We start from the raw sequence: 12594 nt of genomic DNA, 5'->3' as shown, positions 1-12594 counted from the left end.
TGGCGGTAAGGGGTGTAGGGGCACACACAGCCCCTGGCTTGTGGGGAAGGTTAATGGGGAAGCCCACAGAGCCCCTGGTATGAGAGGAAGAATGGGGGGAGAGGGCAGTGGAGGGAGGTTGGGGAGATGTAAGGGGGTGGGAGGGATGCAGGGAACTTGCAAGGGAGAATAGCAGCCCTAGTTCACGCAAAGCACTACCCCCAGCCTGTGTGAGCTCCACAGGAGGTGTCGCTGTGAAACAATCTTCATATTAAAGGTTTTTACATGCAGATAGAGGTCTGTGGAAATTCTGGTCCCCTCGCAGAGTGGAGCGGAGTCACTGAGGGGTCTTTGCCCTCGCTGCTGACCTGTGAACCGGGTGTAGCAGGTCTTTATTTGGAAAGGAAGTAATTTGCAGAAAGGTGGTCCCTGCTCCTCACCCATCTCCGAAAGCCAGGGTGGCATAGCCACCTCTTCCTAAATAATATCTGCTGTTCTCAGTGGGGCCACCAGCTACACAAATTCAGCAGTGACCACTCTCCCAATTGTGGCTTGAGTCTCTGTTAGGGGAGACAGTGCACCCTGGTAGATAGTGCAGCGCACTGGGAGCCAGGAGAGCTGGGTCCTGTTCTTCTTTCTGCCGTTGGCCTGCTGGGTGACCTTGTGCAAGATTCACAAAGGGGACTTGTGAATTCACAGCCCTGAGCTGGCTCCCCAGGCCCTGAAGAGAGAGAGTGAGGCTCCTCGCAAAGGTATTCACAGAAAGCAGCAAGCTGCGCAGGGAGCCCCTGAGCTAAGCCAGCAAGAAAAAGGGAGGAGGGGCCTCAAAGGTGGTCAGGTGCCTAACGCTGGCCTAAGGAGAGCCACCGCCAGCCGCTGGGGATTCTCAGCTCCGAACGGGCTCTTGGAGTTCTGTGACTGACCCACCTGTGCCCTAGAAGCAGAGAGAGGCCCCCCCCCCTTGCTATTGCTACGTGCCCAGGATTTAGGCCACTTGCGTGAGAGGTGAGAGACATGTTTTCCAATGCCTGCTCTGGCTGATTTGCAGCAGGGATTTTGAACCTAGGTTTTCCACTTCTTGGGAGAATGCTCTAGCCCCCTGAGGACAGGGTATCGGGGTAGGCCTCTCCTGGGGAAACTTCCACTTTTTATAAATAATAAAAGATATTTTGGACCAGCGCGCAAGAGAGGGAGGCTCTAACCCAGTGGTTCGGGAGCTCTCTGGGGCTATGAACTAGTCAGCTTTCTTTCCTTGCCCCAATTCCCAGCATACAAAACGCCAGCTCCAAACCAGGGATTCAGAGGGTGTTCTACACTGGAGGAAAGGGGCCTGGCTGCTGGGATGAGGGGTGGAGCTGCCTGCCTCAAGAATTCAAACATCCCGCTATACTCTGGGCATGGTGGATGTGCTCTGAATACCTAGCGTGAGAGCCCTGACACCAAGAAGCTCAGTGGCACCAGGAAGGCAGCTTGACACACCCTTAGCAATAGGGCTTGGGAGGCAGTTAATCTCTCTGTCCCAACACATGTTTACTTGTTAAAGCTGTCCCACTGTGTATTAAACAGGAGAGATCAAGGGACGGGGAGTATCCTGAAGGTTGGTGGCTAGTACATGGCCCTAGTATGTAGGAGGCCTTGATTTGAGCTCTGCTCCAAATCAGGAATTCAGAGGTGGGGTTTCCCCTTTCAGGTGCGTGTCCTGAAGTGTGGGGTGGAGAGATGTGTGTGCATTAAAAACTCCTACGGTCAGCTCCAAGCACTTACCTGTGTGATGGGCTCCACCGGCAAAAAATGAACTCAAGAATTGGCAGCATCAAGACCTAGGTGGCTTCACACGTCTCTAGGCAGGGACTTGATCCTGACTCGGATACCTCACAGCTGAGAGGCCCCAGCTACTGGGCTGCAGAGTCAAACTGTTTCTCATGTTCTCTCTGGCCAATGTATATGTATGTTTGTTTAATACCAAGTGGAACACCTTCAACAGGAGAGATTGAGGGTGCCTTGCTCTGGGTTACCCTGGAGCCTTGTACTTAGAGCTCGGTGTGGAAAGGTAGAAGACCTGGTCCAAAGCAGGAATAAAAGCTTCCCACACCTCAGGTGAGGGGATCTGGCTGCAAAAAGTCTTAATGTCTCGCTCCCTTTTGAACAGGGCAGAAAACTCTGTGCACACACGTACACACCTAGCTTGAGAGTCCTGCTGGAGCTGAGCCATAGGCTACAGGCAGCGTTGCACACTCCTACGTATGGAAATTTAAATAGAGACGTGACCATGAGTGGAGGAGGGGCTGAGCTGTGGGTCCCCCAAAATAGCTAATCTGCAGCTATCTTTTGTGCAGGGTGGACGCACTCGGAACACGCACCCTGACTGTGAGAGCCCCACTAGGTCTTCAGCCCAGAGCAACTGGGCACAATCAGGACACACAACGAAACGGGGAGGGAACTGAAGTGGCCCGATCAATCTCATAGGCAAGGCAAGCACCTAAGCCATTCTCTCTGGCCCAATGCATAGCCAATTACTTACTGCACAGCGGAGCAGGAGCAGTTGCTGCCCCCTGGCGGATGCCCTAACCCACCCTGGGGGTAGAGTGTAGGAAGAGCACAGCTGCTTTCTTTCTGTCGCCCCCTGCATATTTCATTATTTACATACAACGTGGCACTGCTTTGCAAGGAAGATGGGTTCCCCGATAGGCTCGTGGTTAGGCTTTGCCGTGGGGGTGTGGGGACCCGGGGTGAGGCCCTGCTCCAAATTAGGGGCGTGCAGGTGGGCGTTTCCCAGCCAAGGCACATGTCCCATCCCTGGAGCTGTTTGGTGGAGGAGCAAAAAGCTGTATGGGGGTTCTATTTTGTGCCGGGCAGAAAAAGCTCTACAACTCCTACTAAGCTTGACAGTCCTGCCAGGGCTCAGGAACCAAGGTCTAATGGGGAAGCCTCACACGCGTGCAGAGAAATGAACACCAGGACTGGAACCTGAGGCTCAGCCAGCCCCGTTGAATGTGCAGACCACTGGCCTAGACCGGGAACGGCTGGAGTAGTCTCTCTGGCCCAGCACATAGTTGACTATGGCTACTAAGTGCAATAGCTTCAACAGGAAAGAGTGAGCCCCTTCAGCTAAGGACAAGCTCTGGCATGTGGGTTAAGGCACGGTGCTGGACTGTGAGAGCATCCCTGGTTCAAATCCCTGCTGCTGGAGTGGAGGGGTGCTTTCCTCCCAGGCCATAAGAGTGGCAGATGTGCCAGCTGCCAAAGTATTTTTACCAGACAACTGTATTTTGGGCACAGCAGACCCACTCTGAATCCACCTGCTCATCTGAGAGCCTCACTAGGTCCTGGCACTGAGCAAAGCAGCACCAATAGGAGACACACACAGAGCCATACTGGTTTGGGCAAGTCCCATAACCCTCTCCTTGCTTCACCTTGCCCCTGTGTAAGCTGGAAATAATACTGTTCACAAAGGGGTTGTAAGGCTTCATTATCAAATGTACTTGGCTTAAAGAGGCTGTGGCAGAGTGAAGCAGTGGTTCTGGGAAAGATCCGTGGCAGGCTGCTCCGGGGTAGGGGCGCTAACCTAGCTGGTGGGTAGTTCTACCCTGCGTCCCTAAGTCCCCGAGCCAGAGTCTCCGCTGGCATCAGTCAGCAGGATCCCAGTGCCATCAACAGAGCAACGCGGCTTGACACCAGCTGAGGAGTTGACCTGGTCTCTGCACATTCCCTTGCACGTGGCATTCGCCTTCAATTCACTCCCTGCCCCGTGCTTCATTGCTGGATGCTGTGTGTCAGACGACCAGGGCATGCTGCTCTCTCACGGGGGGTGGCTGCATTTCAGAAGCGGTGCGGTTGTTCCAGTGTACAGGGGCTGACCCTGCTCTCGCTGGAGTCCTCTGCAAAACTCCCATTGGCATCACTGGGGGGCAAAATAAGGGCTGAGGCTAAACTGAGGACGTGTGCTCCAGGGCCCTGCAGCATGGACGTTACATCACCTTGGACTCAGCAAAGAGGCGCCGCGAGATGGTGTTAGCCTCCCTTACTCACACCCACTTGCCCAGGTGTATCTTGCCTTCACCCCTTGCCCAACACCATTGAACTTGGCTCACAGCCTTTCACGCACTTTGGCAGCCATGGAGCGGAAAGGCACCATAAGACTGCGAGACATGACTGGTATTGAGGCTGCATGGAGCACTCCATGTCTAGGAACCCTCTAGTACCTAGTGCAGCAGGCAGGGTGGAGGGAGGGGGGGTGTATCTTTAGCAGAGCCTAAGGGACACAGGTGCATGTTAATGGGATTGGGTGCAGGGCCGTCCTTAGGATTTATGGGGCCCTATGCAGTGTTATTAAACTGGTGCCCCTATGCCCGACGGCAGCCCGGGCTCACAGGTGTCTTTTCGATAAGGGTGGGCTTTTGAAGGATTTATTTAAAAAAATGACATGGCTGAAGAGCCAAGCATTTAAGGTTAAAGATGCGTACTCAGCTCATACATCTAAAAAACCCAAAATCTATGGAAGGCTTTTTTTAAAGAGACGTGGTTTTTTATAATCGTCAGCAACACACGACTGAAATATTTTTAAAGCCATTTTTAAACTAAGGTCTTGTAGACTAACATGTTCTGAGTAAATATGACAGTAACACCCAACTGTTCGTGTCAGTAAATTCAGAAAGTGACAGTATATACTTGGGAGTTGGCAAATGCCTGTTAGATGGCTTCTTTACCACTTGAATGGCTCTTTAACAGTTTCAATGTTGACCTAATAGGACTGGCAGGTTGGAAGGCCTTTTCACTTTTAAGTACTAGATTCCCCTCTGAAGGAAGACTCACCAGGCTGCAGCAACCAGCTGTGGTGGGAGCCTGCAGGAAGGGTCAGAACAGGGATAGGAAGAGGCGGTGGGAGACACTAAGACCCACTGCTGTAGCTCGCTGACCTGCCTTGTGCCTTCCTGCTGAGTGGCATGTAAGGGCATCACCGCGGGGACGAGCCAAGCCGGGACATGGCTGCATCTCGCACACGTTGCCCCACCCATCACACCCAAGAAAGCCTGGCGCAGAATCAGGGAGCCGAATGCAGACTGTTCCCAGGAGGGGGAATGGGAGCCCTTAACACTGCACTGCACCAATGCTGCTGTTTATTGAAGTCCCGGTACAGCAAGTCCTGGTCGGCTCTAGGAACAGGAGGGGCCAAGAACTCTCTGGTTGTAACATCAGAACGTCGCAGGGCTCATAGATGTTGGAGATGGAAAAGCCCGGTTAGAGAGAGTGTAGGACTGTGCAATGAGTGCCAAGCCAGGTGCCCCCATTTACAGCACTTAATGCCGTTCCACGCTAGTTTGAACTCAAAATTTGGGGGTGGCAGTTTTGTATCACATGGTTAAAAACCCAGAGAAAACAGTCATCTCTTCATGCCCTGTGAAGCAAACCGGCTGGGTTTTGCCCAGCTCTGGAGATCTCCTAACGGGTGCCTCTAGAGGCAGGACAGTGGTTTTGCACAATCCTCCCCCCTTGGCTGGCTGGAATAGGAGCCCTGTAGCTTTAAAATCTTTTCTCTCCTGCAGGAAGGAATTGCACCTGGTGCTAGTCAATGGATTGGACCCTGCCAAGATGGAGCCTTAAGATTGCAGGACTAGCTAGAAAACAGTGAGCTGGGGCTTGCAGAGACTCTCAGCACAGTAGGTGCATGTTTGAGGGGGCTGGGCACTGTTAAAATGAGACCTGCTGGGTGCTGTACATATTTGAAAACCTTGCTCTGATTTAGGCCCTTAAATGGATGCTGAGCTCCTCTGAAAACCTGTCCCTGAGAGGGGATGCTGAGGTCTTGAAAATCTGGCCCTGGGAGGAATAATTAATAATAACAAAGACATAAATGAATTTCACATTTCTGTTGGAGCTGCATCCAGCCACCGTAGTCAGGATATTGGCCTGTTGTGTTAGGTGCTAGATTGAGTTTAGCTGGCATAGATTGGCATTGGCTCATTGAGTTCAATGGAGCTATGTTCATTTACACTAGGTGGGGACCTGGTTCATTCTAGTTCTGTTTGCTGGAGTGCTGGCTTTTTTTCCTACAGCTCTGGCCAGGCCTAGCCCCTAATTATTGCTCAGCACTGTTGTGAGGGATGGCAAGGGTTTGTGAAGGCGGAACCTCTATCCTCCCCTCCATCAGAGAAGCTGAAGCGAATAGATCTGACTAGCAACTTCATCTCCTGGGTGGGCGAGGACTCCTTCCGGCTGCTGAGCACCCTGCAAGAGCTCATCCTAGCTGAGAACAGGCTGACTGCGCTGCCCACATTGCCCAGCAGCATCGTGCGGCTCGATGCCCGGCTCAATAGGATCCAGAGCTCCGGTGTCAGACCTGAAGCCTTCAGGGTGAGTCTGTGCCCAGTGCCTGGTGGCCGCCCCAAGATTCCAAAAGGGGTCCCTAAATTTCACAGCTTCTTTTCCACCCTCCAAGAGGGCTGGGGGGTCTCTTGGGGTATGTCAAGTGAGTGTAGATGCTCAACCCCTAAGTTAACAAACTCAGGGTCTGCTAACTTGGGTTCTATAACCCTGAGCTTACTCTGCAGCAAAGACAGAAACTTTCAACTTTAGCTGTATTTCCTCCAGCTTTCACTTTCACCCCACTACAGGGTGCAACAGAACACGTGTCAAAACCCACCCATCCCTGTGTCTTTCTCGCCTAATCTCTGCTCTTTATTTCCCTTCTGCTTTGTCTCATCATTTAAACCCATTGTCTCCATAAATGAGATTGATTCAATTTCTCCTTCCTAACAAAGAGAGTGGACTTGAGCAGGGAACTCAGCCTAGGAGTCCTGTTAAAGTTCCTCTTTAATTAACCACTAATTGGACCAAAAGAAAAGTAGCCCCCAAAAGTTAGTGCTCAGTAGAAATCCTGATGAGCTTGGTTCAGTTCCTCTGTCTACCCCCTGAAAAGAGGGATTTCCATAAGGTGCTCATGGAAACTTTTCCTCTTGAAGCTGGTCCACTTTAACTCAATAGTAATTGGAACAAACGAAGACATTAAAGCAAGAAGCCCTCTATAGCCTAGTGGCGAGGGCTCTCTGCTGGGATACTGGAGTCCTTGGTTCAATTCACTCCTCCGGCTGCTAAGAGAGGTGCTGGTCAGTTGGGAGGGTGCTCACTTTTCCTCTTGAAGCTGGTCCACTTTAACTCAATAGTAATTGGGCCAAACGAAGACATTAAAGCAAGAAGCCCTCTATAGCCTAGTGGTGAGGGCTCTCTGCTGGGATGCTGGAGTCCTTGGTTCAATTCACTCCTCTGGCTGGTGAGAGGGGTGCTGGTCAGTTGGGAGGGTGCTTACTTTTCCTCTTGAAGCTGGTCCACTTTAACTCAATAGTAATTGGAACAAATGAAGACATTAAAGCAAGAAGCCCTCTATAGCCTAGTGGTGAGGGCTCTCTGCTGGGATACTGGAGTCCTTGGTTCAATTCACACTTCCGGCTGCTGAGAGAGGTGCTGGTCAGTTGGGAGGGTGCTCACTTTTCCTCTTGAAGCTGGTCCACTTTAACTCAATAGTAATTGGGCCAAACGAAGACATTAAAGCAAGAAGCCCTCTATAGCCTAGTGGTGAGGGCTCTCTGCTGGGATGCTGGAGGCCTTGGTTCAAGTCCCCAGGGCCTGAGATGGAAGAAATCTTTGAAGAGGGTGTTGCTGTCTGAGCAGCAGCTTTTACTTTAATATTTAGTGGCCACCAGCCCCGGCCCCAGCAAAAGCTGAATCACTCTTTCGCCCCCGCTGGTCGGACTCCCGCCTAGGCTGTAGGAGATCCCAGTTCCAATCCCTTCTCCGCGAAGGGACTGGAACGAGGAGCTCCTACATCCCAGGGACCACCCCTCCTCCCTCCACCCCCCGCCCTGCCCCACCCCCCTACCCCCACCTCCCCTCCACCCCCCTACCCCACCAACCCCACCTCCCCTCCACCCCCCTAAGAGGTGAGAGACCCCTGTTCAAGCCCCCTCCTTTTGCCTGGAAGACAAGGGCCTCCTGCAAAGGAGAGGGGACTTAAACAGAAATTTCCCATCTCACTGGTCACCTGGGAGATAGGATGTCCTCATTCCAACCCCTTCTTAAGGGGCAGAGGCAGGATTTGAACCAGAAATTTCAGGGATCTCCCACTTCCTAAGCAAGCACCCAACCACTGGGCTACAGAGTGATCCTAGCTCTCATAGCTCCCCAATTAATAGTTAAGTAAAGCGGACCAGTTCCAAGAGGAAAGCTTAAAGGTGCTCCCTCTTCAAAGGGCACCACATTTCCTGGCCTTCTGAGGGACTTGAACCCAGGTCTCTCACATTCCTGGTAGGCAGCCTAACCACTTGGCTAGAGACACCTTCTGATTTTCTCTTTGGCCTTGCTAATAGTTAAGTAAAGTGGAACAGTTTCAACAAGCAAACTAAAGGGAAGCTCTCTTCAGAGAGCAACTCAGCACCCAGAGGGCATTTGCAGCCACAGTGCTAGGAACACAAGGTGGGATTTGAACCTGCCTTGCAAAGGCCCCCAAGCCAACACCCAAGCCACCAGGCTAGGAAGGGATACAAGCCCCAGCCCTGTTTTCTATCTCTAGTCCCAGACAGAGTCAATTAGCAATGACTATAGAGTGGAACAGCTTCAACAGGAGAGCTTGAGAGGTTCTAACTAGTGGCTTCTCTATAGCCTTGTGTGAGGGCCTGTGCCTAGGGTGTAGGAGATGCTGGTTTGAGGCCGTGCTCTGACTCGGAGGTGGCAGCCTTCCCTGGTGAGTGTGCTGGCAGGCTGGTGCTGCTTGCTGTGGCCAGTCTAAGGCATAATCCCTTTTGTGTCAGGAAAAAAAGCTCTACACGCACTGCCAAGAGGGGAGAGCGCTGCCCAGCCTCCAGGAAGCCTCAACAACCTCACACACACGTCGCCAATTACCAAGGCAAGATTTAAACCTGTCACCGAACCAGCCCAACAGCGTGCTCACACCACAGGACTCGAGAGTCAACTGCTTGAGCAGCCTCGCTGGCCCAGGACAGCGGTAAGGATGGCTTCACCGTGGCACAGCTTCCAGAGCGGTAACTGAGGGATGTTGGTTAGGAATGACTCTCTAGCATGGGGCTAAGGCCTCTTTGTGGGAGTGCTGAGTTCAAATACCACCATCAGGGACAGGAAGGTGGGGCTCCTGTCCTGTTGGCTGACGAGCAGAGCATACTGCTGGGAGAGCTGCTGCCCACAAAATTTCAACTACACAACTATGTTTGGGGCCCAGAAGACAGTCTCTGAAGATCCCTTGTTTGAAGCACTCACTACTTCTGCCACATTCAGCACCCAAACCACTGCACTAGCAAGGGACTCAAATGCAGCTCGCCCCTTGCTCTCTCTGTTGCCCAATACAGATTGAATTTGTTATAAATATAAAGTGGATCAGCTGCAACAGGGGAGATTAAGAAACTCCAGCTGTGGGTTCCCCTGTAGCCTTGTGGTTAGGCTATGCATGAGGGGTGGGAGAGATGCTGGTTTGAGAGTGTGAGCCAGCTCTAGGATTTCATGGTGACCCTCCTAGGTGAGTGTCCCAGTCTCTGGGATGGGTAGAGCTGGGAGTAGTTTAAGGCCTGATCTATTTTGTGCTGGGCAGAAAAGGCTCTGGGCACACCTACTGAGAGCACTACAATGGTCCAACCTCAAGACCTGCTCATGAGGCAGCCAGCTTTGTACTCACATGCCTGTAGGTGCTGCAGCAAGGACCTGAACCCAACGCTGCCTTAGCCTAGCTGAGTGCCCACGTGGCTGGGCTAGAGACAACTGCTTGGTTTTGCTCTCTGGCCCAACACACAGTTAACTATGGCTACTAAGTGCAACAGCTTCAGCAGACATGACTGGGAGGCTCTGCTTAGAAAAGATTCTCTAGCCTGTTGGTTAAGACCCAGTGGTGGGACAAGGGTAGAGCCCTGTTCCCTTCTCAAGGAGTTCAAAGGGGGGGCGTCTATCCCTGTTGTCTGACCGGTGGAGTGTGCTGCTGTCTACAAAGTTTCTAATATGTGACCATAGCTTGTGCACATCAACTATTCTCGAAGGACACCTGACCAGTTTGAAAGGCTCACTAGCTCTTCAGACCTCAGCACCAGCCCGACACATGCACCCTCTGTACTGGAAACCTATGAAAGGAACCGGACTCGCCCTCCCATGACACCCCCACACCCGGGCTGCCGAAGAACTGGAACACACCTCCCTTTTTTCGCTCTCTGGCCCAATACCTATTTAATTATTTCAATACAACGTGCAACAACTTCACAAGGAACGGTTGAGAAAGTCCCACCATGGTTGGCTGGGCACCTGGGTTGTGGGAAGCCCAGGTTTGAGGTGCTGCTCACAAGCCAGCATTTGTTGGTGGCCTTCCTCAAAGTGTGGCTAGTTACTGGAGGTCTGGCAGCACTTGCTGTGTAAAGTCAAATGCACGCTCTATTTTGTACTGGAACAAAAACGCTTTGCAGAGACATTCCTAGCTTGAGAATCCTGCCAGCTGTGGAACTAAGGCCACAGGCAGCTTTCAGCTGAAACGAAGACAGGGACTTGAACCTGACATGCATACAGCTCAGCCAAATGCTTAGACCACAGCACTCAACTACTTAGGCTGGCCCCACACAGAGTTAACTAGGGCTACACAGTGGAGTAGCTTCAACAGAAGAGATTGGGAGACCTTAGCTAGGAAAGACTCTCTAGCATGTTGGTTAAGGCCTATGCGTGGGGTGTGGGAAAGCCTAGTTCAAGTCTATGCTCAGAAGGATGCAGTGGGGGGGCTTGTCCCTAACCAGGCAGGCTGGAGTGTGTTAGCTGGTGGAGTGTAAGTGTGACAGAAGTGCTGTCCACTAAAATATTTTTAATAACCTGCAACTCTATTTTGGCCACAGCAGACCCCCTTGGAGAACACAGCCCACGTTTGAGCCACTCAGCACCCAAGGGCGCACACAGCCACCAACATAGGAAGGATTGGAACCTGCTTCACTGACCCCCCAGGCAAACAATCTTTTACGTACTTGAAAACTGTTATGTCTCCCCCTTAGTCTTCTCTTCTCCAGACTAAACAAACTGAATTTTTTCAATCTTCCCTCATAGGTCGTGTTATAGTAGCTTATAGTAGCTTACAGTAGCTCCACCTAGGTTGTATTTCCCTAGTTTGTTTATGAGAAGGTCAGGTGAGAGAACGTCAGAAGCCTTACTAAGGTCAAGATAGACCACATCTGCCGCTTCCCCCCTATCCACAAGGCTGGTTACCCCATCAAAGAAAGCTATCAGGTTAGTTTGACAGGATTTGTTCTTGATGGGAGGAGATCCTTTCTCATGCTGGTTTTTCATGAGAGAGGGACGCTGACCTGCATGAGGCATCTCACTCCAGAAGTGGGTTCATGGCGGAGTCTCCTAAGCAGCCATAGACCCCTCCTGCCTGTCAGCCAGGCACCTGAGACCCAGAGGAGTGGGAACCAGGCCCCCACATGGTGTTGCAGATGGGGGCCCTAAGCGCAGCCCCTACCCTCTGTTATTAAAGAGCCTCCTTCCACTAAGATCCAGACAACAGCAGCGTTTTATTATCACCGTTTGAGACAACACCGGACATACTGGCTCTTGCAGGGTAAGGATGCGAGATTTGTTCTTCCGCGCTCGTTCTCCTGGCAGAAGGCACAGCTGTTTAACACCACGGGTAATTGCAGACACCAATCAGCCTAGATTTGAACCACAAGTATCGAAGGCAGGACAGAGCAGGGCAGGGGGACAACAGGCTGAACGGGCCCTACGCCAGCAGTCTGCGGCCGCCCTGACAACTTGAGCCAACGGTGGGAATGCAGCTGGAGTGCTCAGCCAGCCCGTGGGCCCGATGAAGGGAGCAGGGTTAACCCCTGCCAAACCAGCCACTAAGCAGCACATGGGACGCTGGCTTGGCATCCAACTGGGAGAAACATGCCTATTTTGCAATGCACACCCTCTCCCCCGGGTTATAGCACCCATTGTAGGCTCTGGTCTGCAGTAGGATCTGATATTGCCCTGGTTAACCCTCTGCCAGAATAAACGGGGTGCTCCCAGCTGCTGCACAAGACTCAAAGGATCAGCACTGGCCGCACAACTCCCCAGCAGTTGGAGCTGGGGGTGCGCTTCCCATCGCCCGTAGACATACCCGCTTTGGCTCTCACTGAGCTCCACATTCCTGATGCTTGCGCTGTCAGGGGTGGTCCCAGCCACCCGGGCAAAGCCGAGGTGCCCTCACTAGGACCTCCGGGCCCACTGCACAGCCAGGGCCATTGGTTCCGCCAGCGTGACCCCTGCTGCTGCCGTGATCCCTGTTGTGCTCTTCCCGCACGCCAGGGGCTTATGGCCCCTTTCTGCCAGCAAGGCCGGCATAAAGGTGCAGGGCACGAATGACTCAGGCACTGAGAACGTGTGTGTGTGGGGGGAATTAGCAGTCACAAGGAGAGTGCGGGGGTTGTACCTTTTCTATCTGCTTCTCCTGCAGACTCCTTACATGTCTCAGGGAGGCTGTGGGGTACAGCAGTCCCTGGGCTGGTGGAAACACTGTGAGGAGACCAGAGTGCGTGGCCCCATAGATCTGAGGCAAAAGAAAAAACTTGTGCAAAACCACACACCTAGGAAAGTATTTGCGGGGGGTCC

This window comes from Eretmochelys imbricata, chromosome 21 (genome assembly GCF_965152235.1).
Source record: "Eretmochelys imbricata isolate rEreImb1 chromosome 21, rEreImb1.hap1, whole genome shotgun sequence".
Classification (NCBI taxonomy): domain Eukaryota; kingdom Metazoa; phylum Chordata; order Testudines; family Cheloniidae; genus Eretmochelys; species Eretmochelys imbricata.
The sequence above is the reverse complement of the archived record's forward strand: the minus strand, read 5'-3'. Positions refer to the sequence as shown.